General features: G+C 39.3%; 1 protein-coding gene across 3 annotated transcripts in view; it reads right to left on the reverse strand.

Moving 5' to 3' along the window:
- Window positions 1-7,662, reverse strand: part of bcl9l (bcl9 like) — a 32,781-nt gene extending 25,119 nt beyond the window's left edge. For 2 of the 3 annotated variants that reach the window (XM_062418807.1, XM_062418805.1), the window contains exon 1: window positions 7,095-7,662. The gene's annotated coding sequence lies outside the window, so the exon portion shown is untranslated. Of the gene's footprint in view, window positions 1-4,846; window positions 4,892-5,458; window positions 5,490-7,094 lie in introns of all 3 variants that reach the window. The other variant, XM_062418806.1, reaches the window with a different exon arrangement.
- Between the last annotated feature and the right edge of the window lie 13,294 nt (window positions 7,663-20,956).

Raw genomic sequence — 20,956 nt, forward strand, 5'->3', positions numbered from 1 at the left:
TCTATTTTTTTTAACTCTTTATAGTCCTTGCTGTGACTTTCTCTTTTTCTCTCTCCTATCCTCCTTTCCTTCAATCACACGCTTGTTTTTTATCTCCCGACATGCGTGTTTGTTATTCTGCAGCCTGGTGTTGTGGGAATGTATCCTACAAGCATAACAAGAGGTTACTGCCGGTCAAGATCCATTTGTACATCTTAAAAAATTAGAGAGTGTGTTCAGTTGGTCCAAAGATCTGTCAGTTAAATCATGGATAAAAGATATTTATTATTTTTTTGGTGGGAAAAAAAAAGTTGATCCAAAAAGTCTATGATCTGTAAAGATCATAGACTGTCAGCCCCCCCCCCCTGGGGCTGACAGTTCTCAGATTGCTTGTAATACTCGTTGGGGGGTAAATTGCAGTGCATTGTGGGGCAGTACACAGGTGACAGCCAAAATGACTAGCGCACTAGGGGGCTGTGAGGGGGGTTGTGGCAGGTTGCTGTGGCAACATAACATGTCATGAGGCTGGGTAAATATACGCTAACCAGTAGGCGATGTGCAGAAAAGGAAGGCCTTGCAATAAAGAAAAGGCCACAGAACAAGGAAAATAAGGGAAAAAAAACAACACACACAAAACATCTAAAAAGCGTCACTGTCTTTTTGCATGCCTCACTGAGCAGTGACGACAAAAAGAGATGACCTGAGATTTACCTTTGTTTTTACATGGAGGGGAAAACATTATGCACTGTACATATAGCGTTGTACAGTTAAGCAGAAGAGGAAAGAAGAACATTTCAGCTGGAAGAAAAGAGTACATGACTACATAAAAATAAAACCATGACCAACTCTGATTTTATGTGCTGCATGTGGAGATTGCACATGCTTGTGTCATATGTGTTAAGATCTAGGAGGGGAATTTCGCTAAAAGGCATGAAAATATGGCCAGTGTACACCAAAACTCTGCCGGCTCTTCCAGACAAAAACAAGATGAATAGCTCCTCAACGGCACGGGGGATTAAGTGGTATGAATACTGCAGGCACCTAGTCGATGGTTTTTGCGACAACGAGGAAGTACTGGTTCATTTTGTACAGAGGGTCAAGGGTTGCATCCTTTCCAACACATTCTGGGAAGAAAGCCAACTAGAGCAAGGAAACAGAGCAAACTGCAGCCTCAGTACAGACAGAGAGGTGGCATTACGGCACAGAGGCAGTTGGAAACGGAAAGCTGATGGACAGCAACCCTTTTGTATGTGTCTACCAGTAAAGTTTGAAACACCAGAAAGTCTACCCCATCAGTTGTTTTGGTTTTTTTACCCAGAGGTCCAATATTATAATCAGTGAAAATGAGTCTTAAAAATGCACTCTGCATGTGCTTTATACTATATCATACAAAATGTTGGTTTGTCAATAAAGAGTATACCCTTTTTGAGCATTAAGCGCATTAACCAGGCATAACTAAAATCTTAAGTGTTGTTCTTATGAGAAGCATTAAGAAATATACTTCCTTTTCCTAAAAAAAACAACACTACCCATACTAACCATAAACTGTAACCAAAATAACTTCCCCCATCACTGACGGACAGAAAGACAACAAAAAAAGTGATATTACAGATGTGACAAATGTTGCATTCAGCCTGTAGACCAGAGTTTTAGTAATTTATAACACATTTCCAAGTGGCCAGAGTAGTAGAAAGTAGAAAGCTGCGGAGGTGCTGAGTGTCCTGGGTTCATGCAATGATGCAAGCTGAAAGAAACCTGAGATGAAACCTACACATGAAAGAAAGTTACAAGGGAAAATTTACCTGGGTAAACAAGCATAGGTGTAATTATTGCACTGGATATAAACAAGGCAGGAAATTACCTCCACATCATCAAGAGTGTTTGCACATGTTTGGCCTTTTGCTGATTAATTAACAGTATCTAGACAAGTAAACGTGAAAAAATAACCTACATTCATTTGAGAGTGCTGGTGTCTTTAGCTCTAACTAACCTTTTATTTTCATTATCAATTCATCTGCTGATAAGTAATCTTGTCTATAAAACATCGGAAAATAGTGAGAATGTCCAGTCTAATTTCCAAGTCAAAGGTTACATGATTAAAATGTCTTATTTTGTCTGAACTTCAGCCCAAAACCCAAAAACCTTTAGTTAACTTTGATGTATGAAAAAGAAAAGAAATCATCACATCTGAGAAGCTCAATTCAGCTCATTTTTTGGCATATTTGCTTGAAAAATGACCAAACTTTGAATGGTTTATCAAAATAAATATAATATGAATATAAAATAATATCTACCAACGTGTGAAGATTTCTGCATCCATATAACAGCAATCAATCATTTAGTAAAACTGGTATCACTTGCTCCAAACAGTTTTAACGTGTCCAGTCTAGTTACAAGCATGTTTTAGACCTGTCAATGATTGTATGGATTGTCATCTGCTTCGTTTAAATCATTTGGTTGGTTTGTGTGTAAGAAGCTCAGGTTCAGTAAAAGGTCAGATGTCGTACTCATGAATTAGATTTCTGCTTACTACCATAAATTGGCTGCCAGCTTTAGCCAAAAAAAAAAGCATATTGCAGCATTTTGAAATACTGCTTGAACAATCAAAAGCAGCCATAATGATTTTTGAGCAGTTGCAGCAAATACATACATAACAGCACCGTCCTGTTACAAAATCCACCAGCATAATATTAATCAAACTGATATTATATCATTTTAATGTAACGTGCAATCTGAGCCAGCATGAGAATCACTAAAACTGACCAACAAAACTTATGTTTCAACTCAAACATGAGAAATATGATACTCAGATGATGATTGGTTAGATCTGATTGGAGCTCAGGCCTCATGGTGGGCTCACAGGTATCAAGCTCACAGTTTGTTTTACATCTGGAAAAGTTAACTTAATTGAATTTTACGCTTTGAGTTAACTAATACGACAATAACAACTACCAAAGTTTCAAACATATTAACAAGACGTCACAAAGACCCACAACTAACTTATTTATTGGTTGTTATGACATTTGGTCAAATCAATTTTCTTCTGTACTGTAAAACTGAAACTATCTTTGATTCAATTTACCGCGGCAACGCAATTAAGTCACATCACAGAGTCAAGCTGATCACCGCTTCACATCTCAGTGAGTGGTTCAAGAGATGGGACGTTATCTGTTATTCTCTGAGGTTTGACATAAAGAATGACGCACCAGCTGAATCAGCCTCTTAATGACAACACTGGAGTAAAGATTTAGAGATTTATATTATAGGAGATATAAAGAATAGACTACAAATACATTTACCGTATTGCTCCAAATATGTCTAAAAAAGTGATGTCATGTTATATTTGGGGTATAAACAATCACATGTTTACAGCATCAGATCTTCTGGTTGAATTGATAAAGTGCAAGTGTAAAACATGCATTATGGGTTGTTTGTAGCCTTAAGGTTAGGCTAGCAAGTGTCTTAAAGTGTGTGTTTATAGTGAGCGTGTTAGCGTCAGTCAGCCCTAAAAGTGTTTTGTTAGTCCAGTTTAACCTGCAAGAGTCTCTGAGGGCTTGTGTAACGTGTTTTGGTGCAACGGACGAAATAAATTAATGACGAGTGAAGACGAGCCCAAAGCGTCATCCAGTGTTTCTACAACAGAAACGGAACATGTCAAGCTGCCAAATACCAGTGTCACTGATGATAAGGTGCTCAAAAAGACAAACAGGCAGTCATGTAAATGCTAACAACCAGAGAAAATCATGTTTGACTGCTTCCAAGAGCCTGGTAGGAGAATGTGTGAGTATGTAAGTATACAATGATGTAAGTTACATACACAAAGTAGTCTGAGTGGTGAGGGGGGGTGGGGTTGTCTTATAGTCAGAGTTTAATGGCTATATCCACTATGCTTTGAATGGCTTCGCTAATTTGTGCAGTAAAGAAAAAAAATCAACATCACATCAGCTTTTTCAGTGACTGGTCTTAAATTCTGGTGCTTATGTCAGTTATGAACACATGAAGAAATATCTATATATTAAATGTGTAATCCCTGCTAAGAAAGTCTCAATGTGGTTATTTCATCCACACCTGAGTTAAAATGGCATTGTTGTCACCTAACTGATCAAATTTAAGCTAAAGAGCCTGAAAATGCTGCCCTATGTGTGCTTAAGGCTCCAGTATGCTTCATCAGTACTGCTTTGCAGGATGGTCGAGCAGTTTTAGAGACCCCTTCACCTCAACCCATCCTGACGTCGGATTAGGGAAGCCTGCATCCAGGACTGCAACTAATGATTAATATCATTAAATATTCACTTTATGACACAGAAAAGCAACTAGTTGATTGTCGCTGTGGCTCTAACTGCATCCGACACTTTCTGTAATTATCGGAAACCATCAATCCAAAAAACAACTTTACTTTATCCCCTTATTTAGATATTTGTCGCGCCTCTCCCCATTTTTATGACAGCTGGCTTTCCACTCCAACCTTCGAGTGTGGCTACTCAGAACGGCTATAAACACTTTCGCTCTCTGACGCGGTCTTCAACAACAAGCGGCCCTTACAGAGTGACTGAATGTATTCGTGTCTTTTAAAAAGGTTGGAGGACCAGCAGCAGACAGAGTACTTTTGTCTACAAAGACCGTATGCAAAAACATGCAAAAACTAAGCACACCGAAAGGCAATGAACCGCTAGAGACACTCAGACATTTAAGTCAGCCAGAATGAATGAAACTTGTCATAAAAAACGCTTCGCTAAATGTTTTCTGCTCAGGGATTTGGACTGTGACTTAGGCCTCTGCAGTCCAGTCCGGCTCAGTACTTAACCGTCTCAGTGTTTTCTGTCATGTGGACGTGTTCTCAGTATCACATTATTCTTTCATAGCTCACCTTAGCAGGGCTCCCGGTAGCTCACCCCAAACTTCTCAGATCACCCTGCTAGATAAGAAACACTTTGTCAGCAGCTCACCAAAATCTGTCTCTGCTTGCACCAGAGCAGTCTGTGCGGACATGCAGTGGCTGCCGCATGCTTATTCATTCAAATCAATTCTGGAAAATTTGGGTTTTCATTCATATTTAGAATACGTCAGTTAAAGCCCTCAAACTTTGCTACACATAAATTTTTGATATGATAACCTTCTCGTTTGCAGGAGGTCTGCTTCACCGTCACCTCTTCTGTCCACTTGTTTTATTCATACCAAGTGTACAGAAGTGCTTACTAAAATATTACCCTGCAGCTTATAAACTGCTGGACTAAAATAGATAAATAATATTTGGTCTATTAATCCTGGACAGATTAGAATAATTGTCTAACACACAGCTTCAATCATTATGTGCAACAACTTCATTTGTAGGAAATTAGGTGTGAGGAAATAACACTTAAAAAAAGAAAAGTACAATAAAAAAAAGGCTTATACAAAGGCCTACAGGTAGGTAGTAACTTGTCCTTATAAAGAAAAGGGGGGAAAAAAGAGAAAAAGATCAGGGAGATATTTCACTTACAGTGGAAAGCAGCTCACAGTGTACTGTATCCCTGAAAGACAATTCGGATCAAGTTGCAAACTCTGTTAGGTGCTATATATAGCTCACCAGGATATTGTAGATACACACACACACACACACACACACACACACACACACACACACACACACACACACACACACAGCATTAAACGCTTGTGGACACACACACACACACACACACACACACACACAAAGAAAGAGAAAAGCTGTAGTAGCACCGATGCTGAACAAGTTTGAGTGCATCGTTATCACAGCCACATTCAACAGGCTGAACTCAGGAATAAAAGCAAGAAATCATTTGCGAGAGCCTGAAAAAAGTTGTCCAAGAGGAAAATGTGTGCGATGCATTGAGTTAAATGTTATATGAATGCCTAAAAAATGCCTTACAAAATGAGTTATGGTGGCTGTGAACTTTAACCCCTGTGAACTGTAAGGTCATGGGGTTGATATAAATGCAATCAATCACACACACACACACACACACACCTGAACCAGTCTGAACTTTGTCCCCAAAAGTATGACACTCTAGTTACACAAGAAGAGAGACAAAAAAGGAGTATATATATATATATACACACACACATACTCAAGCTGTATGAAAGCACTGAGTTATAAAATTATATATCAACTACAATTATATCAGTGGGCTTAGACTGTCAGTAACAGATTTTGACTGCTAACTTAATCCGATAAAAACGTGTCAGATGAGAGGAGAGTTTGTCTTGAATCACACAGGGTGCAGCAGAGGGCAAGAAACCCCCCCTCCCCTCCCCTACTCATTAAAATAAACTATATCTTCAAATTACACATATCTAACTTTCCTCTATTAACATAACATTGACTATTATGAAAGAAAAGTGGGTGTTAAGTGTTCAGCAGCTCCCCTACATGCATGCCTCACACACCAGCATGCTCTTGCTTATGCTTTAAGTGACAGGTATCGTTAACGCAGGCTGTCACCTCCACTGAGCCCCCCCCCCCCTCCAAAAAAAAACTCTCAAACGCTGCTTTGGCTTGTCAGATTAGCTAGCTGACAAGGGGCTAATATTATAGTCATTTTTAACACATCTGGATTTTTAAAGCACAGGAGAGGGGGAGCACGTTAAAACATAAAGTTGAGGGGTTGGGGGAGAAAAAAAGGACCGCACTGTTGTGTTGAGGAAGGGGAAAGAGGGGGGAGAGAATTTAAGGACACATGCCCCTGCTGTGAACCCCGGCGCTTCTCAGCGGAGACTTGCTGCGCCAGCCAGCTAACTTAGCATGCTAATTCATGTCTTCGCTAGGCTATACTTGCCTGTAAGCTGACGTTGCCGTGGCACACACACACACATACACACACACATCTGCCAAAAAAAAAACACAGCCAAGCCAGCTGCTATTATAGCTAACGGGGTTTGAACTTTGTTACGGTGCTCGCTAGCGACTCGGTAAAAAAAAAAAAAAGAAAAAGAAAAAAAGAGAGAGAGAGAGAGGGAAGAAAAAACACACACAGAAGAGAAAGTTAGACGAGTCCACCTCCACACATAAGGAAGACAACACTGAAATATGCGACAGCTAGCATGCATGCTCCGTGACACTGTTTTTTTTAAAATTATAAATGCTGTTGTTACTCTACCCCATTTGGCTGGTGTGTCTGAGACAGAAGAGGCCGATGTCAGGACTGACGGCCAGCCGACATTCCCCGGAGTAGTGGCCGCCTCCTCCTCCGCCGCCGCCGCCGCCACTCGCTGTTAACGTTACCACTGCGCAAGATGGGTCCCGATCTCCCCCGTCCTGTTTGATTAAAGGGGGGCAAAAAAGGAAAAAGGAGCTGGTAGCTGGTGCAGGTTTTTTCTTTTTTTTTTTTGACGGACGGAGAAAGAAAAGGAGGAGGAGGGGGGTGATAAATAACACGGCGTGGCTTAGGTTGAAGTTTCGGTTGAAATCAGAGGACGCGTCACCTTGCAGCGGTTCATGACTCCCACTATTCAAGATGTAAAAGGGCAGGACGTTGCATTTCTCTGCGAGTCCATATCAAGCCGCTCACAATAATGTGGCCACACGGGCATCCGTATGTCACTGTACAATACTGATAAGTCAAACTGGACTGAGACTCATTATAATCACCAAAGATTATATCAGTATTTTTTAAAGATATATTTACACATGGCGGTGATGTCAACACCCTGACATTAAATTTAGTGTTGCAGACGCACAAATGTAGTCTACATTTCCTTAAACTTTAGAGACAATTATTCAATCAATCAACTGCTGTCTATTTAGTGTGTCATTTTGACACATGATTATATCAGTATTTTTAAGAATATTTTCAGTCGATGGCGAAGTCAACAAACTGATATTAAATTGAGTATTTACACATTTAGAAAATCAGATCACAGGTCTAATATACCTCATCTTACAGTACCTGTGCTTTGTTGTTGTTATCTGATTGCTTATATTTAGTTTATTTTTCTTTCATGCTTGTATATGCGTACTTATGTCTGCCTTTGTGAAGCACTTTGGTATATGGTGCAAAGTCTGTTTGCTTTTAAAAGTGATTATATAAAATAAAATAAACATGAAACTTTCTTTCATATTCAAAGGAGAAGACACAAGCTCAGACACTTGAGGTGTTGGGGGGGAAGCATTAGTGAAGATCCAGTTGTTGCGTAGAAAAAGTTGCTCTCTTTTTTAAGATGAATACTCCCTCTGGTGGTGTGGGTAGAAGATAGAAGAAGTAGGCTTGGTTACATGCCCTCAAGTGAACTTGGGGGGAGGGGGGGGGGGTATTATTGTAGATGTAGGCTACTGACTATGCTTTGAAGTAGAAAAGGGTTTGAAGTAGTAACTTATGTTTTGTTTCATACAATGTGTTACTGAAAAGGCTGATAACACATGTTTTACTCCAGCAATTGACAGTTTTGAATAATTAAGAATATACCTTTACAATGTTGGCTACTGCTTAACCCAAAGTAATTTCCATGATTAAGAGAATATGAGACATTGTTTAGGGAAGACATCACATCTCATAAACGTTGCCTAGATATTCACTGGCACAAGGATTTGCACCAGTTGCATCTCAAACCTAAAGGATGCAGATTTTTTTAGACCACCTACAATGTAAGAGACAGATTTTTTTGTGCTCAAGGTGTGACAAAGAAAGCCTTCATCTATTTTTTTCATTCAGTCGATTATTAGGGAACACCAAATAGCCTACATATGTTGAATCTATGTGGAAGGAGCAGCGATGATTTATACTGGGGAGTGGTGTGAATAAAGCTCAAAGCGGCAGTATCTGAGGGTGAGAACAAAGGAAGTGAAATTAATCACAAACCATAAAAGTGACTTGCTTTAACTGCCTGATTTGCAGACGTGGTCAAAGTCCTGAAAAAGATTTGACCACCGTCTTCATGACTTCCTCCTCAGACGAGGCAGAAAAAAGGACTAACATTAATGAGCTGAAGAAGCACAATTACACCTGTTGGCGTCAGATATCTTTAATCATTGTGTAATTGAGATTTTAATTACGCCATTTGGTAGAGACATTCGCTCTTTATTATTCTGTCATTATCTACCAAATTAGAGTGGGAATAAGCTCAGACTCAATTTAAGATGTTTGTTTGTTTAAATATCTAAATAAAAGTATTAACATTTTATCTGGTATGCATCTTGTTTTTCCTCATAGTTCTTTTTTATTTGAGCATTGTGTTTACACTAATTGCCAAACAAATGTATTTTTAATCAAGGTAGAGGTATACTTAGCTGCACAGTGTTTTTTATTCAGTAATTTATGGCTCTGGGCATCTCTCCCCCACCATACGTACCAGCCCAAAGATACTTTAAGAGTGAATGAACCCACAGACAGAGTATGCTGCATTTGTGGGTTATGATAAAAATGCAACGAGATGCTGTGAATTCTATCCCACCGTTCCCCCCCTGAGATATGTTCTTATCTGAGTCCATTATTCTCTGCTGGTATATGGCAAGCAGAGGAATGAGCTCAATTAGGTGAGGAAATGAGAGGAGAGGAGGAATTGGACCCTGGTATTTGCAGAGAAGGAAAATTAAACATTGGAGGAAGGTCAAGAGAACATAAGAAAGGAGCAGTAGGGGAATGAGAGAACAGGAGAGTGTGTGTGTGTAAGAGAGAGAAAGAGTGAGAGAGGAGGGAAATAGAGAGAGTGAGACAGGATGAGAAAGTGAAACTATGTTGTCATGGAAACTGGCATGGATCTGAAGAGCAAAACAAGAATGTAAATTGGTTTACCCTTAGGGAGTGTGATGGTGCTACAGGGAAGAAATAAGCAGGGAAATGTATTTAAGGGGGGGCCTTCCAGAGCAATATATGCAAATAAAGGGATTGGGAGGGGGGGGAGAAAATAAATTTATCATAGTAATGATGGTGATGAAACTGTGTAGTTCAATGTAATAACACCAAGCAATACATACAATACAGCAGATTAGAGCTACCACAAAGTGTTAGTAGATGGAGATAGTAGCAGCAGCGGCTGGGAGTATCACCCGTCATCTTGAACACAGCTGAACAACGTTACTTACAAATGACTAATTATAAAATGCTTTAGTTTGGGAGGCAGAGGTCAATCTGAGTGGGCGAATTACTAATGTGGCTTGGCTATTGCTGCCTGCATTTTATTTATCTATTTATGCTTAACAGATTGACATTTCATGATGAAGATGCATGTTGGCCACCTCTCGCTTTAAGAGTTAAGAATATAACATGACAGAATTCAAGCCTGACAAGACTGCTGGTTTTCTTCTTTTAAAAAAGCCCTCTTTCAACAGCTGCAGGGTGTCCGTGCAGACCCATTACAACAAACCAAAAATGAAAAAGAAGAAAAAAAGTTTTGTGTACATCATTATTATTTTCCCTCTCACCTGTTGTGCTCTTTCATGCCACCAAAGCCCCCCCCCCCCCCCCCCCCCCCCCCCCATCACTTTGCTCACACACATTCTTCTTTCAGTCAACTGCTGGAATCCCATCATTAGATTTCATTTTAGAGTCAGCTCAAGATGATATGAATGTTGCCAAGAAACTATGGTTTCCGTGGTGACAAACACTACCCATGCCATTGTGAGTAGCAATGTAGAAAGTCAAGTCCCTCACCTACAATCTCAACCACCCCTCCCTCTCAGAGTGGAAGCACAGCACACTATGTACTCAACAGACAATACACGGTGCTCTAATGTGTTTGTATCTCTATCTCTAAAATGTCACACATGATGACTTCCTGCATTACACATTTATCTGCATAAAGTAACTACATATTTCCTTTTTGCATTTGGCTGTACATCAGTTTATGTATGCATACAGTACATTATACATAATGAGACAGTAACACAGTAAGGATTGACACAGTAAGTGATATTCAAAATATTACATCTTTTGATAGACAAGGCAGACAAAATGTACCTTCTGGCACTACATTAAACTCTATACTGTACAATGAAACATAAATAAACAGTTATAATCTGTTAAGAAACAGTTATAAATACCTCAAACAGGATAAGGAGAAAGATAAACCTGAGAAAGCAGTGAAGCACAAAAGAAAAAGTGACAATAATGCATCAATGGCTGACAGTGATAAATAGTCCAAATAACCAAAACATCAGCAGCCGTGTGCAGATTTGTTTGTTCAGTCTGCCTTTTGTGTGCTCTTTTAGTTGAGGCGGGTAATTGTAATTGTAGAAAAGGCGTTGCCGTAGCGGCTGGTGAAAGACACTGATGCACAGGACCGCTTTCTCAAAACAGGTGGTTTCCCATATGGGCAAAGTCAGCAACAATCATGTTTTTCCTCTCTACTTTAATTTGGAATCATATAGTGCTTAGATGAAGGGCAGCCAGCAGCCCACAAGAAATGACAAGCTGCTCAGAGCGGGAGAGGCAGAGCATCACAGCAAGCAGAAAAGGGATGCTGAGTGGATTTTCATTGTTGAGAATCTGGACCAGAATTTGTTGTGACATGTTCCACTGCCTGTGCAGAGACGAGGAAGAGCATCCTTCAAGTCAGTCAGGAAATGTCCTCACCTGATCTGAGGGCTCGATGAATTTAATAGACTTCATTGTGTGCAAAAGGCATCGTTGTTAATTACCAGGGAGAGATGAGCATCTGGGTTCTTGTGGAAGTCAATTTAATTACCACAGTCTTGTTTGTGTTACGATCAAGGTTGTTGGCACACCTAAATACCCATGAGGCCAATACTCTGCAGTATATGGACACCTTGTTTTCTTGAATTAGGCCCAGGTAGATGGTGTATTTAAACAATGTTTTAGATTGGTAGTTTTGGTTCAACATTGGCACACTGAGAGCAGAATTCCCATTAAAGCACAATAACACAAAGTCTAATATGTCCTCTATCTCTTCACTGGGATGGAATCAATCGAATATAAGAAACCTAAACAAAGAATTTGACTAACTCAATACAAAATATCATGTCACTTCATGAATAGACCATTTTCATCAATAGGATGTGTTACTGATAGCAAGAATAAACACATGTTAATGACTCAAATATAAGTCTGGGTCTTCTATGAATAAGTGAAAGCCCTTCACAGAGGAGATAATTTTTAGGTCAAGTGACAGGTGGTTCTGGTAGGAGCTCATATTTTGGGCTTTACAGTAAGTTTGGACTGGACAAGCTGTTATAAATGCTGTAGTAAATTTTCACAAAAAACTATAACAAGTTTAGAAAAGATAACTATCATATCATAAGTCTGAGCAATGTCCTCCTGCTCATGTTTGTACAGAACATCTGCACACGTTTCACTGTGCAAAACATGAGTAGACAGTAGATGGCAGTAGAGTTACTCTGATGAATTTTAATCATGCACAGTCCCTCACCATTTCTGAAATTCACTGACAGCCTTTGCAAAGCATAAACCACAGGTATGACTCACTGTAAAGCAGCAGAAGAAAAAATTAATAGTGAAGCTACAGTCCAAGATTATTTGCATCAGACCAAATCCAGATTTTTCTGCTGTTTGTGTGGCATGTTGGCAGAGCATTCCTCAACCTCTGCAACAGTATAAACCTTTCAAGATTGTTTAGTTTTGGGTTAGTGCTCACATATATTAATCTTCTGTGGATAAACCAAACCACTAGGTCACAGAAAACATGACATATTTGACACATTTACATAAAAATGTTAAAAACTTGAAATATAAAGTTAAAAAAAGGATAATATATATGTTATTCTGTTCTTGTGGCAGGTTTAATTGAGCTTTTTGTTTCATTTTAACTAATTAATCTAATAAATAATGTCTTATCTTAATTCATAATGTCTATACTACGTCACACAGTTGCAACTGTATTTACGTTTGTGAGGGTAATGGGTGACACAGAGCAGGCCGTGCCTATGAAGTTTAATGGGGCCACATGAGGTGAGGTCCTGCACTCTTTGTGAATTGAGGCTTGACCCTAAAAAAGGTTATGGGGACTGGAGGTGTTGCTGTGACCTTTTGTAAAGCTGTGAATGTCTGGCCGTGCCTTTTCAGGTCTCAAACAAACACAGTAAGCGTATATGTACATATGGCAGTGTCTCCCTTTGAAACAGTGAGACCTCAAAACAGTCTGGATCCTATTAAATCCCTTTGTCTTTCTCCCATTCTCCCCTCCTGGTCTGTTTTTACTTTGTGTTATTCATATTCATTCCATTACGACCCTCCTCCCCTCCATCTTAAGCATCCCACAATGCATTTCGTTGAGACTGTTAGGCAGATGTTTTCATGAATACATTCTGGGTACAGAAATGGTAGACAAACTTGACACTAAGCTGGGAAGTAAGACTTCAATTTGAATAATTTGCACGTATGTATGTGATTGTTCTAAACTATAAAACTACACAGAGCTGTGCATGAGACAACCAGCTTATTCTATTGATCCAAGTAGAAATCCTTGCCCCAATCCACATGACAGAGCAGCTGGCTGAGAGTGGCCTCATCTGGAACTGCCATCATTGCTTGTTAAATGCAGTGTGCGAGCGGGGTGGGAACATGGCAGCATGCGGTCTCAGCCAATCCATAACCAGACACTGGGAACTGGTGCGCACAAGGCTGCAGGTCACAGAGCAGTTTGTTTAGCGTGTGTTTGTGTGTGGGTGTATGTGGGCTACATGCCTGCGCTGGACCTGACCATGATATAGAATCTGTGCCGAGTGTCTCCCCCAGCTCCCCTCCTTTCTCTGAATCCTGTCTATGTAATTGATCCCAGACTGGACATTTGAGTTGCCAGCAGCGATTCATATCGTTTTTATCTTTTAGACAAGCCCTCTACTGCTTCCAGATGGAGAAGGCACTCCAGGGTTCAAGTTTGTTTTTTGAAAAAAAAAAATGTAATGCTTTAATGTCTTAACCTTACCTTTACCAAAAACCATGCAGCAAGAGGAGAAACCTACACCATACAGCACGTCGCAGATTTATGTCACTCACAGTGAAATTCATAGGCAATGCAGATAATTTGTTGTTTACCTGTGATTGTTTATGTGACTACTGTGTGTGCATGAATGGAAGCACATTACAGTACACTTGTGACAGTGTTAGTGGTTAAGCATGTGGCAAAAGTATGAGCTTACGGCTTTCCTGACTACAACTCCACATTGTCATTGATGTGTGCAAAACATGAACTGCTGTAAAATTATCTGTGACTGAATTATTTAGTTTACATCTGTTCTCAGACATATGCACACATCCTAGTCTGTTTCCCTTTATTCTTCATCTTTGAGGCACATTCAACATATGAAAATGAAATATACGTAGATGTTGCTGAAAATCTGTTCTGAACACACCCTGTTCTCCATCATTTGTTAAGGTTCAGAGGAAATAACCCTCACCATTTTAAAATTAATGAATGAAAGAATACATCCGGGGTTGTGGCAACAAAACTTTATTTCTTCTCATAACATTCATTGGATCCAAATAATGAGGGAAGGAACAAAAGCAACAGTTACTTTGAAAAAAATATTGACCCCTTTACAGTCACCTTTCCCACCCCAAAAGCTCTTGAGACCTCCTTCATATACAGTAAAAGCCAGAACCCACTTTAAAATGAGCACATATCCATTTTAGAGGGTAACAGTGAGACTAGAAGAAGCAGTCTCACGCTGATGGTGGGTTTTACCTTTATTTTACATGGAAAACATCTGTACCAATGTTACATTAAGGTGTTAAGGTTTTGCCTTGTCGTGAATACTAATTACTCTCAAGCTCAGGATCTATATAGATGGAAGGCTGCTTAGCTTTTAGTCTCGAACTGTAGGTAAAAATTATGATAAACTAGCCTATTCATCAATTATCATTTGAAACACTGATAAAATACTGCAGTAAATTAAAACTGTAATGGCACAGATAAGATAAGAGATCATCTTCCACAAACTCTGCCACTGCGCAGGGAGACAATAAACATATAGAAATCAAATTTCACCACACTATGGACCCTTTTTAAATTAAATCAATTCAATCTCTCTTTATTTTGCATGTACAGACAGCGTGCAGTAAATGAAAATAATGAAATCATCTAAATGAAATCAATAAAACACAAAAATGTAATGTGACTGACCCTTAACATTTAAGATTGACAGCAACAGTTGAGAGGTATCTCCTGTTCTTTCCTTATGTGTGCTGGCAGGATTTCTTAAAAACATTAGAGCTTTATGGCTTTATGATGTAAAAATCAATTGCATTTGTTCCCACTGTTGCAAAAAGTGTTTTATTAGTCTTATTTTAAAGCGCCAGCATCTTGAATGTATATGTCAGCGTAAAAGTTCAACAATAGCTGCAGTGGTTCTGACTTGAGCCAACAGGCAGGTAAGGTAATAGACAAAGTATGCACACGTCAGTGTCTTTTGAGATTAAACAAAGAAAAGCAGGAAACAGGGATTTGGACAATCAAACTATCTGTCTTATTCCTCCTTGGTTCCCACAAGGTATTGCAGCATTCAACAAGCAAAAAGTACTACACACAAGCCATGAGGGAAATACAAATTGTTAAAGATATATGTTTGCTTCATGTAACCCATAAAATGCAGAATTGATTTGTGTGAACTGTATTTTAACTGTCTGTCTGTGCAATCACTCAGTAATCAGACATAATGTATGTTCAGTACTATACATATTTCATAATGTACATGCTAGAGCTATGAACTGCTCTGATGTCTGCTCCCAGAAAAAGAAAAACAACATAATTAATGTGTTGTCCTTTGGATTTGAGTGTAGTATACAATCTGTTTTTAAGAGAATGACAGAAGCTCAAAATGTTCTTCCTGAAACATACAACAAACTCGATCTGTAAATCAAACAACTTCATGGGGTCCTGACTAAAGCTGGGAAACCTTGCAGTAAATACTATCAGGCTTCCTCTCAGGCTGTGCCTTTTCTGCCAGTCTCGACTCAGTGAACATCGTGCCAACCAGCATCATGCATGTTCACACCCCCACTAGCACAAATTAGTGGTGCGCTTGTAAATTACACGCAGGGTATATCTTTTTTCCCCCTAGAGGACGAAAGAGTTAAACCATGTTTGACAACTGCATTACACCAGTGGAAACAAAATAGTAATTTCACTGTCATGTTTGAAGCGTTTTCGGAGCTAATTTTTGGTTATAAGGAAACATCTCAACATCTAAATCGTCGACATGCCACAGTGCTGCACTTCTGTTGAGAGAAGGTTAGGGTTAGTCAGATAATTTACTGTCGTACATCTGGTGATGAATTGGATAATAATACAAAGTGTTCCCTGAATGGTGCAGTATAAACAGTCTGAACAAGAAAAACACGGGTCACAGTGACAGTGAAATATGCTATCTGACACTGAGGGGGAAAAAACTGAGTTAGCATCTGCCTAAAGCACTTTAGCACCAGTGTTTCTGCATGTTTTAACCCATTTACTACATATCACATGCTGTACACCTAATGTTACTGCTAAAGGGTTTTGAAAGCACGTAGGACTGAGTTAATCCATCACAGCTCACATTATGTCTGTTTTTTACTGTCACATTATTGGATAGTAATGCAGGTATATAAAGCTAGATTAACTATACACATCTACACTGAATTATCTGTGTTATCATCCTAACTTTGACAAAAGTAAGAAACATTAACACTATGATGGATGATGTTACATTACATTCATTTATAGATGTTTTCGTCGAAATGGAACTTAAAAAAATGAATTCAGCCTCCAGTAACAAGAGCAAGATTTAATCAAAATGAGATTTGCATGTAGGTTATTTTTCATTATTCAGCTTTATCTCTCATAGTTATGACTTCTACAGTAATTAAGAGAGAATTATGATTAGATCACAATATATTAAAAGGTCATAATAATTATGAGATAAGTAATAATTATAGAATAGTGATATAAGATAGTACCTCTTAATCAGGACTTCATATTTCATAATTATAAGAGAGTAACATATAATTATAAGTGAATGAGTTTGAGTGAATTATGAGAGAAACACTTAATAATAATTAAAATTGGTTACATCAGTTGATTTCTTTTTTAAGTGACAGTAATGGGCTTTCATATAAGCAGGAAAGCAAAGCTGAAAAAAACACATCTGCTACACTATTATCATTAGGGCCCGAGCGGCGACTGCAAGTCGCCTGGTGAAAGCCCTATTGAAATTGTAATGTTTATTATTATTATTATTATTATTATTCCGACATTTCGTGCCCCAATTTCGCCCCTTTCCCAAATGCGAAAATGCTTATACTTTTGCACGGACGTCCGGCCTCATCCGAATTTCGATATTTTTGGGTGGTCGCACATGGTCGACGCAGAATGGCGGAATAGCGCCCCCTACAAAGTCCAAAAATGCCCATAGGGAATTTTGCTAACTTTGTCCTATGCTCACAAAATTCGGTACACATATGTATTATACCCACATATGCAAAAAAGCCTCTTGACCTCATGACCTCAACCCAACAGGAAGTCGGCCATTTTGGTTTTGATTTTTCCAGCCTAAAATGAACTCCTCCCACAGCGTTCGCCCGATCAAGTTCAAATTAGGTACGCAACATCTCCAGACCTAGCTGAGCTTAAGTTGTGCTCTGCGCATCCGTAGGTCAAAGGGCGTGTCTGCCAGGGATCAACTAACTTTGGCGTGCTCGCCATGTACATACGAGTGGCTCTCACGCCCACATACTTCATCCAATCAGCTTCAAACTTGCTGGACATGATGATGGCTCCGCCCTGAACGTCCCGATATATTAACTTCCCACGTAACCCATAGCGCCCCCCGGTGGTAACAGGAAGTGAACTTAAATTCATGAAAAATACATAGTTGACCCCATCAACTTCATTCAGAACCAGTTGGTGAAGCTACATTATGAAGACTGTGAAGCTACGAGTAATGGTGTCCAGGTGGCGACGCGGCGACCATCAATTCCTCGCCATGAAAATACGTTTGGCTTTTTGATGGCTTTATTGAACTCGTATCATCATGAAAATTGGTACACAGGTCCAGGGTGCCGACCTCAACGTCTCCATTCGCTCATAGGCGATCTCACTCGTGTCGCCCCCTAGTGGAAACAGGAAGTGCCATATTTTACATCATCATTGTGCGATTTCCACAAAACTTCACGTGTAATCACTGTCCCATCCTGAACACAACCGCTTGTGTTTTGTTACACTGTACTTCCCCCTGGTGGATGAACCATCAACCTCTCATAACTCCTTCATGCTTTGTCCAATTCACTCCAAACTTCACATGACTGATGAGTGGCCGCCCTGAACACACCAGACCACACCAGACCATATGTGTAACTACCTGTGACTGCCCCCTACTGGATGAACGAAAAAACATTGCATTTTTGGCCTCCTTCCAGGTTTTTTCTCACTTTCTGCTTCACGCCACAGCCCCGCCATGCCTCAGGCCCTGCGGTGGCATGGGTGAGCGAGGGCCCACCATATTTAATTATTATTATTATTTCTTCTAACTTTTCTTTTTACTGTTTCATTTTTTCTTGAGAATTAAATTAATCAGGCTAATCAACACTCAACGCTCTTATCAGGAAAGTTGAGTTATGAGGAAGTGGTCATACAGTATGTACGGGGAAAAACATGCAAAAACTCTGGTATGGTTGTTTAAAATTATCACTATGACCCACTATAACCTTAATCAGCCTCCTATCAAAATGTTTTAGAATAAACTATAATGCAGAAATGTATGTAAGTAAACCAATCACGCATTATGGACAGTAAATATCAGGGTCTTGATTGGCAGGTTAAATACTATATAACATCATTTGTTAAAAAGCAAAATAAAAGTAAAGGGTAATCATCTAAATCACACATTCATTTGACTCTTTAGCATCTTGTAAACATGCACAAGTTAGGTTTCTGAGATCTAATAAAGAGTTTTTAGAAGTTCATAACAATACACACATTTTCCTTTGTATCATTACCAAAGGAATATTGCCACTTTCGACCTTAATATGACAGCAGGGTTTTATAAAGCACAGTATGTAAAATCTCTAAATGAAATATTCATTGAACAAACCATTCTGTCAAGCTCACTCTCCTAATCTGATATGATGAAATTCTGGCTAAATGAATTAAACCGTGGAGAGTGCAGCCAAAAAAAACATGAAGCGTGGGATTATTGCATGTTCCTCTTCTTCTCTGCCCTCAGCTGCCATGGGAGAGTATTGAAAACAATGAGGCCTATGACAGACCACCTGCTCAGAGAGGATTGTGGGTATGAGCTACTGTACACTAAACAGCTGAACCAGGAGCAGTACGAGGGTCCCGTGGGGAGAAGGGGGCGGAGGGGGCCGGTCCAAACGAGGTGGTCTTGGTTGCAGTGGTCATGGCTGTATGTGGCATATCTGCTGCCTGGATCCTGATGGACAGTGGTCAAGTCTGTGCTCAGTACATAAATACTCCACGCTACATTAGCCGCCAAAGCCTTTCCACATGTTGTTTGCAGAAGGCCTCTATGGTGCTTAAACTCCAATCCCCATCTGGCTCTTTCCAGGTCAGCTCTTCCAGGACTTCACACACGTTCCCTGACATGGACCTGGTTTCTGCTTCACAAGAGGGGAGAGTGCCAGGCCCTCTGTAGTCCTGCGGTTTACATACACAGCCTTGCATGTCGCCAGTTCCACTCAGACCAGCACACTGTAAAAAATGACCACGCTCGAGACCTCGTGGAGCATTATGACATATTCTTCTTTATCCAAAGTAAAACTTCTGTCAGTGGACTGAGACTTCTCCTGTTGGATACAGTGTGGTTTCTCTTGTTACAGGACTGTGAATATAAACATGCTGAAACAAGTCAGAGTAAGCAGATCTTTCCACTAGTCTAGAGAGAATGGCACTTGATTCGAGTAAATTGTTTACAAAAGTTGATTTTAATTGGGGACTAGTTAAATACTCTCACCTCGATGACAGATATATATTCTTGTGTGGGAAAATAACATGTCAAAACTGAACATTAAATTCATAAACTCACTATGAATTTTGTGCAATGCAAGAGATCAGAGAGATCAGGGAACCTCTTTACTTTTGCTATGCAGCCAAGTTATATACAATTCAATTCAATGTATTTATATATACAGGCTGTTTAAGGGTACTTGAGCTCATCCATTCGACACCAGCTTCAGGTCTTCTCAGTAATTACAAAGCTTGTAATATCTGAGAGCAGTGGGGCTCTCAAGGGTTGAGTGTTTGACTTTGACTTTTACCCTGGGATTTCAATGTGTCCATATAAACAAAAGTGTTTTGGGGGAATGAATAAAATAATTGTTCCATAAATACAGAGTGTATTCCTCCATTACAAGCCTGCACATCTGTTAGTTCAACAATTTAGGAAATATGCATATTTTATTGCCAAGAAATGGATGAGATGATTACTGCTCTTGTCTCTATGGTGAATATGAAGCTACAGTCAGCTAGCTTAGCTTAGCTTAGCATGAAAACAAGAAGTTACTGCACTTGGCCAAAAGAAAGTCCCCCATAAATGTGCATATAGTGTTAATTAGTACGCTTTAGAGGCACTGGGTTTGTTACCTAATAGTAGTAATTTGTTTATTGGGACTATGTACAGTTTTAAACATAAATGTTATAATTTGATGTACTGTACCAGAGTTCACTTATAGCTCATTTTCATCTGCAGTCCCTTCATATTAACCTTTACATACTGTTCAGGGTCAAATTTGACCAATTTTTACATTTGAGATCAGTAAAAAAAACCCCAACAACGTATTTTCTTTTAGTATGAAATTTGATTAACTTAACATACCAAGATGAAAATATATTCGACACAAATTCATCCAAAATGTCAAAAATATGAATTCTTCACATTTAGTATCATTTGTTGAAATAGTTTCTCCTGTCTTATGAAACATTGGACCATTACAACCAGTGTTTTTTATATAGTTTTTTCCTCATAAAAAAAAGTAAGTATTTCTGCTGTCTGAAAGCTTAATTAAGGATTAATCTCACATTTATCTGTGACCGGTGAGGTGTTTATGAATGATTT

Source organism: Scomber scombrus, chromosome 5 (assembly GCF_963691925.1).
Source record: "Scomber scombrus chromosome 5, fScoSco1.1, whole genome shotgun sequence".
In the NCBI taxonomy this organism is placed as follows: Eukaryota; Metazoa; Chordata; class Actinopteri; order Scombriformes; family Scombridae; genus Scomber; species Scomber scombrus.